Genomic DNA, 17,563 nt, shown 5'->3' on the forward strand with positions numbered 1-17,563 from the left:
ACTGTGGAATGCAGGGAGGAGCTGAGAGCTCACTCTAGGGTTCCAAAAACCAAATGCAATTTTTAAAAATCAGAAAACAAGGGGCACGTGGGTGGCTCAGTCAGCTGAGCATCTGACTCTTGGTTTCAGCTCAGGTCATGATCTCAGGGTTGTGAGACAGAGCCCCACCTCAGGCTCTGCACTCAGCAGGAAGTCCGCTTGAGATTCTCTCCCTCTCCCCTCACTTTTGCACTCTCTCTTCAAAATAAATCTTAAAAAAATAAAAAAGAAAAGAACTTAAGACAATTCATTAAACATGAAAAATATTAATCTTCAGATTAAGGGGGTCTACCAAGTAAGTATACCACTATGGAATTCTAGAATATATGGAATATTTTAGAAGATAAGCTTCCAGAGATGGAAGAAAATTAATTTCCTAAAGGAAAACAAAACTGAGGCTAAATTTCTACATCTCATAAGCAACAATGGATGTCAGAAAAAACAGAGCAATGACTTCAAAGCTCTGAGGGAAATAACCTGCAACCTAGAAGTCTATACTCAAATCATCACACAAACATGAGGGAAGAACATCAGAAAGCATTAAAGTTTATTTGCCATGTACCCTTTCTCTCAAGATGTTACTTGAGAATAAACTCCAACAAAACAAGAAAAAAAAAGAAAAAATTGGGTGCCTGGTGGCTCAGTCGGTTGGACACCCAACTCTTAATTTTGGCTCAGGTCATGATCTCAGGTTCATGGGACTGAGCCCTGCATTGGCTCCACATTCAGCACAGAATCCCGCTTGGGAATCTCTTTCTCCCTCTCCCCGTCCCCCCGCTCACTCACACTCTCTCTCTCTCTCTCTCTCTCTCTGGCTAAAATAAATAAATAAATAAAATTGGAAAAAATAAAAAAGGAAGACTAAGATCAAAGATCACTGGAGTGGGTCCAACTCAAAAATGTAAGGAAAATCTCAAGAATGCAGTTGTGCAGACAGCCTAAAAAACAGTTAATAAAATGTGAGCAGGGTCTTGATGGGCTAGAATGTGTATGACTGAGCTTGGGAAAAAGTGAGATAATAATAAAGACAGACAAGAAAGGAAGAAGATTAGAATCGCCAAGAAAAAAATTGTATAACAGGGGCGCCTGGGTGGCTCAGTCAGTTAAGCATCTGCCTTCGGTTCTGGTCGTGATCTCAAAGTCCTGGTATGGAGCCCCACATCGGACTCCCTGCTCAGTGGTGAGTCTGCTTTTCCTTCTCTTGCTCTCACTCTCTCAAATAAAAAAAATCTTAAAAAAAAAATTGAGAAAGGAATAGTCTAAATATGAAATAAAAATATGACTGGAGGGGCAGCTGGGTGGCTCAGTTGGTTAAGTGTCTGCCTTTAGTTCAGGTCATGATCCCAGGGTCCTGGGATCGAGTCCCACATCCGGCTCCTTGCTCAGTGGGGAGCCTGCTTCTCCCTCTACCTGCAGCTCCCCTTGCTTGTGCTCGCTCTCTCTCTGACAAATAAATAGAAGCTTAAAAAAAATATATGACTGGAAATAACTGATACTTTCAAAAAAGAACAAACTTTTTCTTCATTTTCTCCTTTGAACAGCCCAGGGTCCAGCACATTAAATCTTCAGGGTAAAACATATAAACCCAGAAAACAATACTTGGCCTGACAATGAATAATATTTACTTAGCTATAGTAATATAAATGCTGTTTATGGGCTTTTTCAGTTTTAGAGAGAACCTATGGCCAGACCATAAAAGGCTTGGTGGTGTTCTGAGGACAGTATGCAGAGGTTAAAATTTTGACAGGTGAAACTGAAGACTATATCTTATAGAAAGATAGGGATGCTGCTGAAAATAGGGGTGCCTGGGGTGCCTGGGTGGCTCAGTCGTTAAGTGTCTGCCTTCAGCTTAGGTCATGATCCCAGGGTCCTGGGATCGAGCCCCACATCGGGCTCCCTGCTTGGTGGGAAGCCTGCTTCTCCCTCTCCCACTCCCCCCTGCTTGTGTTCCCTCTCTCATTGTCTCTCTCTCTGTCAAATAAATAAATAAAATCTTTAAAAAAAGAAAGAAAGAAATACTGCTGAAAATTAACAAAACAAAAGACAGAGGTTGAAGAGCACTTCTGGTAATTAGAAAGTTACCCAACTTGTAATGGGTTAATTTGTGTCTCCTCAAAACATGTTAAAGTCCCAACTCTCAATACCTGTGAATATGATCTTATTTGGAAACAAGGTCTTTGCAGTTGATCATGATAAGATGAGGTCATCAGAATGGGCCCTAATCCAATACAACTGGTATACTTAAGGGAAAAAAAAAAGCACATTTGGGGCACCTGGGTGGCTCCGCGGTTAGGTGACTGCCTTCGGCTCAGGTCATGATCCCAGGGTCCTGGGATCAAGCCCCACTCAGGCTCCCTGCTTGACGGGAGGCCTGCTTCTCCCTCTCCCACTCCCCCTGCTTGTGTTCCCTCTCTCACTGTCTCTATTAAATAAATAAATAAAATATATATAAAAAAAAAGACATTTGGACCCAGAGACAGACATGCATAGAAGGAAATGATGTGAAGTCACAGGGAGAACACCATGTATAAGTCAAGGGATGCCTGAGGCTACCAAGAGCTAAGAGAGGGAAGAACAGATTCTCTCTCTCAGCCCTCAGAAGGAAGCAGCCCTGGTGACACCTTGATTTTGGACTTCTAGGCTCCAGAACTGTGAAATAATAAATTTCTGTTCTTTGAACCACCCAATTTACAGTACCTTTGTTATGGCAGCCTCAGGAATCTAATACACAAAAGAAGGAAAAAAAATAATATAAACAACAAATTGGAGGGCAGAGGATGGTGAGGTAAAAATCCTCATTATTCATACTGGAGAAGTAGAAAATCAGGTAAGGTGACTTTTTTAAAAAGGTTAAAGAAAGAAACAACAATATAAGTGTATTATCTAGCTTTATAAATGGAGGTCATCAAAAACCAGTCTTGGGGGGCCTGGGTGGTTCAGTTGGTTAAGCGTCTGTCTTCAGCTCAGGTCATGTTCCCAGGGTCCTGGGATGGAGCCCTGTGTTGGGCTCCCTGCTCAGCGGGGAGCCTGCTTCTCCCTTTCCCTCTGAAGCTCCCCGTCCTTGTGCTACCTCGTTCATATTCATTCTCTCTCTCAAATAAATAAATAAAAGCTTAAAAAAAAGTCTCAAAAACAATTAAAGCCTATCTCAGCAGAGTGGGATAGGGAGCTGAAGAACATGTTTATTTCAGGCTCTTTTGCAGTATTTTCTTTATAACCTTGTATATGCATATTACAGTAAGAATTAAAATTTTTTTAGTTATAGAACATGCATGGTATAATCTTACCTTTACAAAAAAAATTATGATAACTGAATTTTTAAAATGGGCAAAGTACTTGAATAGACATTTCTCCAAAGAAGATATCCAAGTGGTCAATAAGCAGATGAAAAGATGCTCTCAACATCACTAATCACTAAGGAAATGAAAAGCAAAACCACAACAGGATACCACTTTACACCCATTTGTATGCCTATTATTAAAAAATGAGATATTACCTCACACCTGTCCAAATGGCTAAAATCAAAAACACAAGTAACAACAAGTGTTGAAGAGGATGTGGAGAAAAAGGAACCCTCTAGCATTGTTGGTGGCAATGCAAACTGGTACAGCCACTGTGAAAAACAATACAGTGGTTCCTCAAAAAGTTTAAGTTCCTCAAAAAATAACCCTATGATCTGGTAATTGCACTTACTGGGTATTTAGCCAGGACATACAAATACACTAATTCAAAGGAATATGTGTACTGCTATGTTTATAGCAGCATTATTTTATATATATATGTATTTTAAAGATTTTATTTGACAGAGAGAGAGAGACAGCGAGAGCAGGAACACAAGCAGGGGGAGTGGGAGAGGGAGAAGCAGGCTCCCCGCCGAGCAGGGAGCCCGATGCAGGGCTAGATCCCAGGACCTTGGGATCATGACCTGAGCCGAAGGCAGACACTTAACGACTGAGCCACCCAGGCGCCCCTATGGCAGCATTATTTACAATATCCAAATTATGGAAGCACCCCAACGGTCCCTGATACATGAATGGATAAGGAAGATTTGGGGTGTGTATGTACACACGTGCACACACACACACACACACACACACACACAGAGGAATATTATTCAGCCATTAAAAAAAGAATGAAATCCTGCCATTTTCAAGGACATGGGATGGAGCTAGAGAATATAACGCTAAGCAAAGTAAGTCAGAGAAAGACAAATACCATGTGATTTTACTCAAAAGTGGAATTCAAGAAACAAATGAGCAAACGAAAAAAAGAAAGAGGGAAAAACAAAGAAACAGACTCCTAACTACAGAGAACAAATTGATGGTTACCAGAAGGGAGGTGAGTAGGGAGCATGGGGGAAATAGATGATGGGGAATAAGGAGTGCACTTGTGATGAGCGCAGGGTGATGTATGGAAGTGATGAATCACTATACTGTACACCTGAAACTAATTTAACACTCTATGTTAACTATATTGGAATTAAAATTTTTTTAAAGATTTATTTATTTATTTGACAGAGAGAGAGAGAGAGAGACAGCGAGAGCAGGAACACAAGCGGGGGAGTGGGAGAGGGAGAAGCAGGCTTCCCACCAAGCAGGGAGCCCGATGTGGGGCTCGATCCCAGGATCCTGGGATCATGACCTGAGCCGAAGGCAGACGCTTAGTGACTGAGCCACCCAGGCGCCCCTGGAATTAAAATTTTAAAAAAATAAATGAATACAAAAAAAACCCAAAGTAAGTGCTGGTGAGGATACAGAAAAATCAGGACCCTTGTGCAGTATTGATGGGACTGTAAAATGGTACAGCCACTGTAGAAAACAGTATGACGGTTCCTTAAAAAAAAAAAAAAAAAAAAAAAAATCCCTGAACATGGAATTAATGACCATCTGGTCTAGCAATTCCACTTCTTTTTTTTTTTTTTGAAAGATTTTATTTATTTATTTGAGACAGAATGAGAGAGAGAGAGCATGAGAGGGGGGAGGGTCAGAGGAAGAAGCAGACTCCCCGCTGAGCAGGGAGCCCGATGCGGGACTCGATCCCGGGACTCCAGGATCATGACCCGAGCCGAAGGCAGTCGCCCAACCAACTGAGCCACCCAGGCGCCCTAGCAATTCCACTTCTAAGTACCTACCCCGAAAGAACTGAAAGCAGGGACTTGAAGAGATACCTGTATACCAATATTCTTATGGCATTATTCGCAATAGCCAAAAGGTGGAGAAAACTCAAATGTCTGCCAAAAAGATGAAGGGATTAATAAAATGTAGTATATACATAGAATATCATTCAGCCTTAAAAAGCAAACTGTGATACATGCTACAACATGGATGAAACCTGAAGACCTTACACTAACTGAAATAAGCCAGACACAAAAAGATGAATATTGTAGACTTCCATTTACATGAACTACCTAGAGTAATCAAATTTATAGAGACGGAAAGTATAATGAATGGTGGTTGCCAGGGGTTGGAGGAAGGGTTGGAGGAATGGGATTTATTGTATAATGAGTTGGTTTCAGTTGGGGATGATTAAAAAGTTCTGGAGATGGATGGTGGTGATGGCTGCACGACAACGTGAATACACTTAATGCCAATGAATTGTACACTTAAAAATGATGAAAATGGTAAATTTTATGTTCTGTATATTTTACCAAAAGAAACAACAAAAAAGAAATATATATACAAACACATTAACCTATAAAATCTTTTCAGTGCTGCAGAGGTTCTCATGCCTCACTCTAGTCATGACCTCCCACCTCCTATTAAGGGAACCATTAGTCTGACTACCATCATATCTCATCTTCTGGTAACTGAACTACATCCACTTTTTCTGTGTCTGGCTTCTTTCACTCAACACTATATCTCTAAGATTCATCCATATTGTTATGTGTAGTGGTAGTCTGTTCCTTTCTATCGCTGAAAAAAATTCCATTATATGACTATATCACAATTTATATTTATCTATTCACCTATTTTTGGACATTTGATTATTTCCATTTTTTAAGCTATTACAAATAAAGCTTCAGTGTACATTTATATGCAAGTCCTTTTGTAGACATCCATTTTCATTTCTCAACGGTAAATATGTAGGAATGGAACTGTAGAAAATACCCAACAGTTTTCCAAAGCTGTAGTGCTGGTTTACACTCCTACTTAAAACTTGGAGCAATGGGAAGGTTGAATAACAAAAATCCATGTTTCCTTATTAATACAAGTTACTGAATACTACACATAAGACAGAGTATTGCACTCTTTGTTCCATGCATCAGTTCTTCAACAAGTATGGAGATCAGGATTACTGTGCTCTACTCACAGAAACTTTAATTCAACAAGGGAAGGGTGACAGGGCACAGACTTCGGTCTTTTTTTAAAAAGCTCTTTTTTTTAAATATTTTTTAAAGGATTTTATTTATTTGTCAGAGAGAGAGAAAGAATGAGAGAGCACAAGCAGGGGGAGCAGCGGGCAGAGGGAAAAGCAGGCTCCCTGCTGATCAGGCAGCCTGACATGGCACTGGAACCCAGGACCCTGGGATCATGACCTGAGCCGGAGGCAAACACTTAACCAACTGAGCCACCCAGTGGCCCCTTAAAGAGTTCTTTAAGTGATTCAAAATCATGACCAGTTTGACAACCACTCTCTCAAAGGATAATTATAATGTTTTTAAACACAAAAATAAGCCAGTCTTACAGCTTCGAAATAAAATGGAGTGGCAGAGAACCTGATTTTAGCTTTATTTTGTGAGGACACTAACTCTGGTGACAAAGCCTCCTTGCAGCTCTGGTTTTATTTCTTACCTTAGTTACTTGAACTGCATCATCCATCACCACTCACTGGAATTCCATAAATAATTTTTTTTTTTTTTGGTGTGTCACCCGCAATTAGCAAAGGAAAAAACCTTTAGAAAAACAAAACAGCCCAATTTAGACCCACGGATTGTTCCCAGGGAGAGGAATACACTCTAACAAGATGTCTCATAGAGCTCCACCTTAAATAATCCAGATCCCTAAAGAGGTCATGGGAACTGAATTCAATGAGAAATCAGGTCTTTCCAGGGAAGGCAGTACTCCTCCTCTTATCCCAAAACTAGGACTATTCTACTGCACTGTTCCTCTAGGGGACATCTGGCAATGACTGAAAATACTTTTGATTGTCCTGCTTGGGTTTTGTTTGTTTGTTTGTTTTTAAGTAATCCAGGTGATTCCACTGTGCAGTCAGGGCTGAGAACCATTCTCCCACCCATTCTTCTGGATCTCATCCTTTCTTCTCCATCTATCTTCAGCCTCGGTTCTCTTTAGAACCCCAGATCTATGCATACCCTTGTCTTCTAGACTTGCATATCTCACAAGCACCTCTGATTCAAATAACCAACACTCAAAGAAATATGTTATTTTATTTTATACCTGTTCCCCTAATTGCTTATCCCAGTGGATAAAAATCACCACCTACCCCAGGAGTCAGCCAACTTTTTCTATAAAGAGCCACACAGTAAATATTTGGCTTTCCAGATAATACAGCCTCTGTCACAATTATTTAGCTCTGCTGTTTTAGCACAAAAGGAGCCACAGACAAGTCTGAGCATAGATGTAGTCTAACAAAGCTTTACAAACACTGAAATTTGAATTTTATGTAATTTCCCCATGTCCATGTCATAAAATATACTTCTGATTTTTTCAACCACTTCAAGAGGTAAAAACAGTTCTTTGTTTCTGGGCTGTGCAAAAGATATCAGCAGGTCACAGTCTGCCAGCTCTGATCTATCCCCTTGCCCAAACCAGAAATCCCAGTTGTCCCAATTCCTTCCTTTCTCTTAGTCAGCAGAGTCCATCATTACCTCTAGCAAAGTACTTGTCACAAACTATTGCAACTGTTTATGGCCTCCCTCCACAGACAGTAAGATCCTTGAGGTTAAAAACTATGTCTTAATAATATTCATAGAAGAGTGCCCGGGTGGCTCAGTCAGTTAAGCACCCAACTCTTGATTTTGGCTTAGGTCATAATCTCAGGGTCGTGAGATCCAGCCCCAAGAGGCTCCATGCTAGGTGTAGAGCCTACTTAAGATTCTCTCTCTGCCCCTCCCTGCTCACTTTCTCTCTCTCAAAAAAAATTGTTAATATTCATAGAGCTCAGCAGAATTCCTAGAACACATACTGTAAGCAATCTACAAAAAGGCTCTTTTGGGGGCCCCTGGGTGGCTCAGTCAGTTAAGCATCTGACTTCAGCTAAGGTCATGATCTCAGGATCCTGGGATTGAGCCCTGCGTCTCCCTCTGCTTCTCTCCTTGTCTCTCCCCCCCCCCCCCCGCTTGTGTGCTCTCTCTCTCTCTCTCTCAAATAAATAGAATCTTTAAAAAAAGGAGGGGCTCTTTTTTATTATTATTTTTTAAGTAATCTCTACACTCAATGTGGGGCGCAAACATACAACCCCGAGATCAAGAGCAGCATGCTCTACTGACTGAGCCAGCCTGCACCCCAGGCTCTTTGTTCCTAAGTCTTTCCCCTAGTTCAAAACAGAGAAAGTTAATGGTATACCTTACAAATTTGACTTTTTCCTATTCTAAGAGAGCAGTTTCTTTTTAGTTTAGCTTATTCTTGAACTTGATAATAGTAAGGTTTAAAAAGACAAACACCAAATTTTATTTTTATTTTTTTTAAAGATTTTATTTATTTATTTGAGAGAGAGAGAATAAGAGAGAGAGAGAGCATGAGAGACGGGAGGGTCAGAGGGAGAAGCAGACTCCCTGCTGAGCAGGGAGCCCGATGTGGGACTCGATCCCAGGACTCCAGGATCATGACCTGAGCCGAAGGCAGTCGCTTAACCAACTGAGCCACCCAGGCGCCCCAAACACCAAATTTTAAAAAGCATTAAATAAAGGCCCAGGCAAACATGGATCATATACATTATTAAGTATAAATAATAATGATCATTACTATTCAATGACTTAATAATTACTTAGTTTCTGTTTTCTGGGAGTTTTTTCTGCTTTTCAAGGCACAGATGTAGTCTGCTTAGATCTTTGAAATAATCGACTTGGTCAAATCTTGGGAGATGCCAGTTCTGTGGCTGATTACCAATTAGAGATAACCAGGCACATGAAAAAGCAGCAGCTCAACAAGGATCAGAATAATAACCATTTATTAAGTGCTTATTACGTCAGGCACTGTATCAAACTGTATAATGTACATTTAACATTATCTCTGAAACAAGTACAGGAAATAGATGCTTCATTTTGCAGATGAAAAACTGTGGCACAGATCAGTTAAATAACTTGTCTGCAGTCAAACTGGTAAGTGGCAAAGATAAGACTCAAATCTAGGGATACTGATTCCAAAATCTATGCTCTCACTCCCTGGTTGAACAGGGCCTCTAACCAATGTACATCAACAGCCATTTGAGAAAAGGGCTTCCCTCCAAAAGGAGCTAAATGGAAAGTTTTGAAGCCCTGTTTGAAATGTATCATAACTGTCACATAATTACAAAACTCCTAAATATGGTGCAATGTACACAGCCAGTGAGACTTTCTAATCACTGTCTAACTGAATAAAATAAACTGGAAGAGCCAATTCCTTGATATAGCAGAATCTCCTACTCCAAAGATGGGAAACAAAACCTTGTGGCAAATTAAGGAGACACTGCCATGATTTCATTTCCTACTCTTAATAGAATTGCCAGTGCCAGGAAGTCTCATGCTTACTATAGCAACCACTGGTCTTGCTATTCACCAAGTTTCTGCCTTTTTGCTTCCTCAGGAAGTAGACAGGAAAATCACGCTCCTGATCTCCTTTTTAAAGAGGAGCTGCCATTTAAAAATAGAAATTAATAAATGAATATGTAAAAATTAGTTTTATGGTTTGGCCGACATCCAGTATCTCTGTATATTAAGCTCAATCTTTAAAGCACAGAGTCATCTTTTTTATCTTGCAACACAGCAATCTAGGAAATGTACTTAAATCTCCAGTTACTATAATCTAGAAATGCTGGAGAAACACTAACGTACTTTGAGAAGCTTAGCTAAGTTCTAAGAAAGTAAACAAAACTGCCAGTGGCATGAGACAAAATGTGAACCAGAGCTGGGGGGCATCTAGCTGGCTCAGTCAGTGGAGCACATGATTCTTGATCTCGGGGTTGTGAGTTCAAGCCTCACATTGAGGGGTAGAGATTATTTTAAAATAAAATCTGGGGGCGGGGCTGGGTGGCTCAGTCATTGAGTGTCTGCCTTAGGCTCAGGTCATGATCCCAGGGTCCTGGGATCGAGCCCCACATCAGGCTCCCTGCTCAGCGGGAGGCCTGCTTCACCCACTCCCTCTCCCCCTGCTTGTGTTCCCTCTCTCGCTATCTCTCTGTCAAATAAATAAACAAAATCTTAAAAAATAAATCAAATCAAATCAAATCAAATCAAATCTAGGGGCACCTGGGTGGCTCAGTCATTGAGCGTCTACCTTCAGCTCGGGTCATGATCCCAGGGCCCCGGGATTGAGCCCCGCATCGGGCTCCCTGCTCCACGGGAAGCCTGCTTCTCCCTCTCCTACTCCCCCTGCTTGTGTTCCCTCTCTCACTGTGTCTCTCTCTGTCAAATGAATAAATAAAATCTTTAAAAATAATAATAATAAAATAAAATCTAAAAAAGAAAAAACCCAAAAAACAAAAAACAAAAGACAGAGCTGGAAGTATGAGCAGACTTCTGTATTGGCCCCAGAAACATCTGTGAAGACATTTGAATAAATAAGGCAAATAGAGGAAAAGGACACAGGAAGCAGGCTCCTGAGAAAGATGGGAAATTGGATCTAAGACCTCTTGCAAAACTGTGGCCCTGAAAGGACTATGCTCTCAATGAAAATCTCCAAGAAAAAATCTACCTGCATAAACAAGACCAGAAAGTTTGTCTACCTCAGTTTGAGCTGGCGGCAAGAGGAAGAAAGGCTCCTTTGACAATCTGAAACCACAGACATATGCTTCATATGGATTTGAGGTCTAAATTTACTTTATCTTATGATCCAGGACCCACTTCCCCTATGGGAAATTAACAAAACTGACCTGTGCCAGTGATGCCACTAGACATCTTTAGTACAAACAAAAGTAAACCCACTGTGGAACGGCAAGCCCTCAACACAAAATGCACAGAATTCAGAAAACAGAACAGTCTCATAAAGACTATAAAATGAGTTTAACAATGATTAAGATAAAAGCACCAAAACCATAAGGAAGGGGGCACCTGGGTGGCTCAGTTGGTTAAGCGACTGCCTTAGGCTCAGGTCATGATCCTGGAGTCCCCGGATCGAGTCCCGCATCAGGCTTCCTGCTCAGCGGGGAGTCTGCTTCTCCCTCTGACCCTCTTCCCTCTCATGCTTTCTATCTCTCATTCTCTCTCTCTCTCAAATAAATAAATAAAATCTTTAAAAAAAAACCATACGGAAGGCATAAAACACTATAAAAGAAGAAAATGGAACAACCAAATGGAGCTTCCAAAATATAAATATTCATTGAAATCTAAAATTTTATAGACAGGTAAACCACTAGAAAAGACACAGCTGAAGAGAGATTTAATAAACTTGAAAATATATCTGAAGAATTTATCCAAAATGCTGCACAGGGAAATAAATATACCCTGACCTAGAAAAATAAGTGCAGAGCTAAAAGTTCTAAAGCTGATTATAAAATTTACATAGAAATGAAAAGAACGTAGAATAGCCAAAACAATGTTGATTTAAAAAAAGAGAGAAATAGCTGGAAGAATATATGAGTTCAAAAAGTAAGGCCACTTTGCACTCTTTCTCCCTATAATCCAAACCATGCCAACAAACTTCAGCAAATTAGGAATTATAAAAAAACTTTGTCAACTTGATAGAAACTGTCTGTGAAAAACTAAAGCTAATGCCACATTTAATGGTGAAATACTGAATACCTCCTCCCAAAATCAAGAACAAGGCAAGAATACCCACTTTACCATTTTTATTCAACATTATATTGGAGGGTCCCAGCCAGTGCAACAAAGCAAGAAAAATACATTAAAAACTATCTATGTTGGGGGCGCCTGGGTGGCTCAGTTGGTTAAGTGACTGCCTTCTGCTCAGGTCATGATCCCAGAGTCCTGGGATCGAGCCCGGCATCGGGCTCCCTGCTTAGCAGGAAGCCTGCTTCTCCCTCTCCCACTCCCCCTGCTTGTGTTCCCTCTCTCGTCTCTCTCTCTCTCTCTCTGTCAATTAAATAAATAAATAAAATCTTTAAAAAAAATTATCTATGTTGGAAAAGAAACAGTAAAACTATATTTACAGAGAACATGATCTTACAGATAGAAAACCTTAAGAAGGGAGCGCCTGGGTGGCTCAGTTGGTTAAGCGTCTGTCTTCGGCTTGGGTCATGATCCCAGGGTCCTGGGACCAAGCCCCGCATCGGGCTCCCTGCTCTGCAGGAGGCCTGCTTCTCCCTCCCCCTCCCCCCTGCTTGTGTTCCCTCTCTTGCTGTGTCTCTGTCAAATAAATAAATAAAATCTTAAAAAAATAAAAAGTCTACAGAAGAGTTAGAAAAAAAATAAGTTTAACAAAGTAGCAGAATATAAAGTCAACACAAAATAAACATATACATAAATATCAATTGCATCTTTATATATTATCAATAAATAGTTGGAAATTGAAGTATCTTAAAATACCATTTATAAGAGAATTTTAAAAACACACAAATTACTGGGGATGAATATTAACAAGAGATGTACAAGACCCGTACTCTGAAAACTACAAAACACTGCTGAACTTACAGAATACTTAAATAAATGGAGATACATAATCTGTGCATGCATCAAAAGACTCAGTGTTGTTAAGATGTCCATTTGTCCCAAACTAATCTACAGAGTCAATGGAATCTCAAATTCTCAGGTTTTTAAATAGAAATTGACAAGCTGATTCTACAATTTACCTGAAAATCCAAAGATCTTATAATAGCCAAAACAATTTTGATAAAGAAAAAAAAAAAGGTTGGAAGACTACCTGGCAGTAAACAAGAGTATGCTATGGGTGTACAGACAGATATAAATCAAAAGAATAGATCAGAGAGTCCAGAAATAGAATCACGCATATATGACCATTTGATTTTCTACAAAGATGCCAAGCCAATTCAATGGAGGCAGACAAATCTTTCTAGCCCCATAAGTAGGGCTAGAACAAGAACAACTGGATACCCATATGGGGAAAAAATGAACTTTGCACCTTATTCTCATGCCAAAGGCAAACATTAACTTGAAAGGATATTAGATCTGGACCTAAATGTAACAGCTAAAAGCATAAGAACACATAAGAAAAAAAACTTCACAATCTTGAGACAGTGTATTAATTTGATATTACTGAGTAACAAATTACCACAAAGTTAGAGGTCAGAAGTCCATGGCTGGATTTTCTGCTAAGGATCTCACAAAGATAAACCTCAAGGTGTCACCAGGCTGTGTTCTCATCCGTGCTTAGGATCCTCTTCCAAGTTCACATAGTTGTGGCACAATTCAGCTCCCTGCAGCTATAGGACTAAGATACATGTTTCTTCGCTCCTTCTCACCCAGGAGCAACTCTCCACTGCTACAGACCATCTGCAATCTTTGCCATGTAGACCCCTCCATTTTCAAAGCCAGCAACGGAAAAAAACTTCCCTCTTGCTGAAATGTTTCAAATCTTTTGAATTCTCCTGGCTGACTTCTAGACCCAGATTTTAAGGGTTCGTGTGATCAGGTCAGGTCTATCTGTATAATCTCCCCTTTAACCGACTCAGTCAACTAATTAATAACTTAATTACATCTTTAATATCCCTTTTGCCATGTAATATAACATAATCACTGGAGTAACATCCCATCATACTCATTGATCTTGCCCACACTCACAGGAAGGAAATAATACAAAAGAGTGCAGGTCCCTAAGACCCCTGAGGTCTTCTTAGAATTCAGTCTACTACAGATAGACAAAGACTTCTTAGACTGGACACAAAAAACATGAACTCTAAAAAAAAAAAAAAAAAGTGGTCAATTTGGACTTCATCAAAATTACAAATTTCTCCTCTTTGGGAGACACCATTAAAAAAACAAAACAAAACAAACAAACAAAAAAAAAAACAGGCGTACCTGGCTGGCTCAATTGGAGGAGCGTATGACTCTTGATCTCAGGATCATGAGTTCAAGCCCTGCATTGGTTATAGAGATTACTTAAATAAAACTTTTAAATTTTAAAAATTAAAAAAAGCCACAGGCTGGGAGAGAATATCTATAATATATATACATACATAATTAATGATTGTATCCAGAATATATAAAAAACCGTTACAATTCAAGCATAAGATACTATTAACAAATAATCCAACAAACAAATGGGCAAAGGATTTAAGATGACATTTCACAAAAGCACATATACAAATGGCCAATAAGGACATAAACAGATATCGAAGGTAGGATCACTAGTAAACATCACTAATCACTAGGAAAATGCAAACAGAACCATAATGAGACACCTATAATGGCTAAAAAGTAAAAGGCCGACATGCCAAGTGTTGGTGAAGATGTGGAGGGAATGAAACTCTGGCACATTGCTGATGAGAATGTAAAGTGTAAAACGACAGAAAACAATTTGGCAGGTTCTTATAAAATTAAACATACACTTAAACCATAAAACCCAGCAGCAATTCTACTTCTAAGATTTACCCAAAACAAACAAAGACCTATATCTAAGCAAAGACTTGAACACATATACTCCTAGCAGATTTATCCATAAGGGAATCAAACTAAAAAAACCTAAATGCTTATTAACATATGGAAGATAAACTATAGTATATTCACACAATGGAATACTTCTCTTCTAAGAAACAAAGGAATTGACTACTAATACACCTAACAACATGGATGAAGGTCAAAAATATCATGCTCACTCTTAACCTAAGCAGCCTGAGGTGATCTCTGAAAATGGTTCACTATTCACTTGACCCAGAATACTCTACAAAATTATGCAATCAAGAAGTTCAAATCTTCGTGTTCACTTTAAGAACACACGTGAAACTGTCCAGGCCATCAAGAGTATGCATATCTGAAAAGCCACCAAGTATCTGAAGAATGTCACTTTGTAAAAGCAAAATGTGCCATTCCATCAATACCATGGTGGAGGTGGTAGGCATGCCTAGGCAAAGGGTGGGGCTGCACACAGGGTCTGTGGCCCAAAAAGAGTGCTGAATTTTTACTGGACATGCTTAAAAACGCAGAGAGTAATGCTGAACTTAAGGGTTCAGATGTTGATCCTCTGGTCATGGAGCACATCCAGGTGAACAAAGCCTCCAAGATGCAGCGTAGAACTTAAAGAGCTCATAATCAGATTAACCCATACATGACTCTCCCTGCCACACCGAGATGCTCCTTACTGGAAAAAGAGCAGGCTGTTCCTAAACCAGAAGAGGAGGCTGCACAGAAAGAAAAGATATCCCAGAAGAAACTAAAGAAACAAAAAGTTAAGGTCCAGGAGTAATTTCTGCATAAAATAAATGCAAATACAATTAAAAACCAAAACCAAAACCCAAAAAACATCATGCTCAGTGAAAGAATCAAGACAAAAGGGTACATACTATATGTAACAGTGTAGAAAAGACAAATGTAGGGGCTTCTGAGTAGCTCAGAACTCCAACTCCTGGTTTCAGCTCAGGTCATGATCTCAGGGTCATGAGATCGAACCCCTGTGTCAGATTCTGCATTCAGCATGGGGTCCGCTTGAGATTCTCCCTGCTTCCCTCTACCTCTGCCCTCCCCCCACTCACACGCTCTCTTAAAAAAAAAAAAAAAGACAAATGTAATCTGTAGTGACAGAGAGCAGATCCCAATTGCCAGGGGCCCAACAAGGGGATGGAGAGGAATAACTGGGAAGGATACAAGGGAACTTTTTGGGGTTAAAGAAATGATTATACTTCAATTAAGTTGATTTTTAAAAAACAATCTCATTAATATTTGATATCCTGAAGACACACCTGCAATACAATCTTGCCGAGTATTCATAACAAACACAACATACAATGCAAAAGATGAGATAAAACAGAAGCTAACAGCTAATTAATTGCTATTTAAAAGTCTATATATTAGTGTTATACACCATATTAATAGGAAGCAAAACACATGATCATCTCAATGCAGAAAAAGCATTTAAAGTCAGACACCCCTTCATCACAAAAATACTCACAATGCTCACAGTGCACAACACCATCCACTATGCGTTTTTTATGTTTGTCATCTCACAAATCCACAAATTTACCCACTTTTCCACAGATTCACCATGCATTACATACGTTAGCACTTTCTGGAATGACCTCATGTACAGATCAGCAAGCATCATCTTCCTTTTTCTGGATATATCTCATTGTTGATTCATTAACACTGAACTAATAGCCAACAGCACTTTATGACTGAACAAAGCTTACCTAATGTGCATGTGTGTCACACACACACAGATGGATGCATATGTAAGTATACATACATGTTTGTGTATGCTCTATTCACTTAGAGGGCCTAGAGCAGCCATACCCCAGTAGAACAATCATACCTAGCATCTAGACCTGGTTTCTAAATACCTCCTCCAATAAAAGGAACCACTTCAATTCCTGGTGAAATGACTGATTTCAGGGCTGGGGCAGGAAAAGTACAGGAAGAGACTGGAACATCTTGTACCACAAATCAGGAAGGGAAGTGATCAAAGAATAAGAGAACATGTTAAAAGGATACAGGAGCCAGCTTGAAGCCAGAGGCACCCACTAGCCAAATCTGGGACAAATTTAGCATCAAGGTAACATGACAATAATACATAATAACTCACTGAATAAAACAGAAATGCATAAATACATATGAATTTAAGTTAATACATAAACGGGGAAAAGAGGCTTTTCCTTATAATGATACGTCAATTGACAAATGTGAAAGAAATTATAAAATTAGAAAAATCATCATTTGGCAACCATTGGAGTAATAATCCCACCAAGAAATACCAATGATGCTAAAACTAGTGGGGGAAAGCTTGATAGGGAACGAGGTATTCACATGGTCTCAAAGTGCTTCCTCCTCACAAAGTATTTACTGGCCACAAAGGAAAAAATAGGTAAATTTATAGTAGAGAAAACCAGCAGACTCTATCTTAATCAAGTGATCACGATTAACATAAGAAACGAGACACATAGAAACAGTGTACCTCCTGACAAAACAAGAATACAGCACCATTTACGTGGTATTCCTGACAAAATGCACATTCTGAATCTAGCACCATGAAGAAACATCAGGCCCAAACTGAGACATAATCTTCAAAATAATTAGCCTATGCTCTTCAAAAATACCAAGATGATCAAGTCAAAGACAGGACAACAAAATTTACTTGTGATTCTGAACTGGATCCTTCTGTCTACAGGTTATTATTGGGACAACTGGTAAAACCTGAATGGGATCTGAGGACTAGCTGGTACTACTGTATCACTGTTAAGCTCCGGATTTTAATGGATGTATTGTGGCTACATGGGAGAATGTCCCCATTTGTAGGAAATACAC

General features: G+C 39.6%; 1 protein-coding gene across 5 annotated transcripts in view; it reads right to left on the reverse strand.

Annotated features, from left to right (window-relative positions):
- PTPRA (protein tyrosine phosphatase receptor type A) overlaps positions 1-17,563 on the reverse strand; it is a 159,323-nt gene that overhangs the window by 106,081 nt on the left and 35,679 nt on the right. For 2 of the 5 annotated variants that reach the window (XM_088026725.1, XM_088026723.1), the window contains exon 1: positions 6,831-6,853. The exons of 2 other annotated variants lie outside the window; for them this stretch is intronic. The gene's annotated coding sequence lies outside the window, so the exon portion shown is untranslated. Of the gene's footprint in view, positions 1-6,830; positions 6,854-17,563 lie in introns of those variants that run through there. One more of the 5 variants, XM_088026724.1, reaches the window with a different exon arrangement.

This window comes from Eumetopias jubatus, unplaced genomic scaffold, assembly GCF_037043125.1.
Source record: "Eumetopias jubatus isolate StellerSeaLion01/CBP00866 unplaced genomic scaffold, mEumJub1_p1.0 scaffold_9, whole genome shotgun sequence".
NCBI lineage: Eukaryota > Metazoa > Chordata > Mammalia > Carnivora > Otariidae > Eumetopias > Eumetopias jubatus.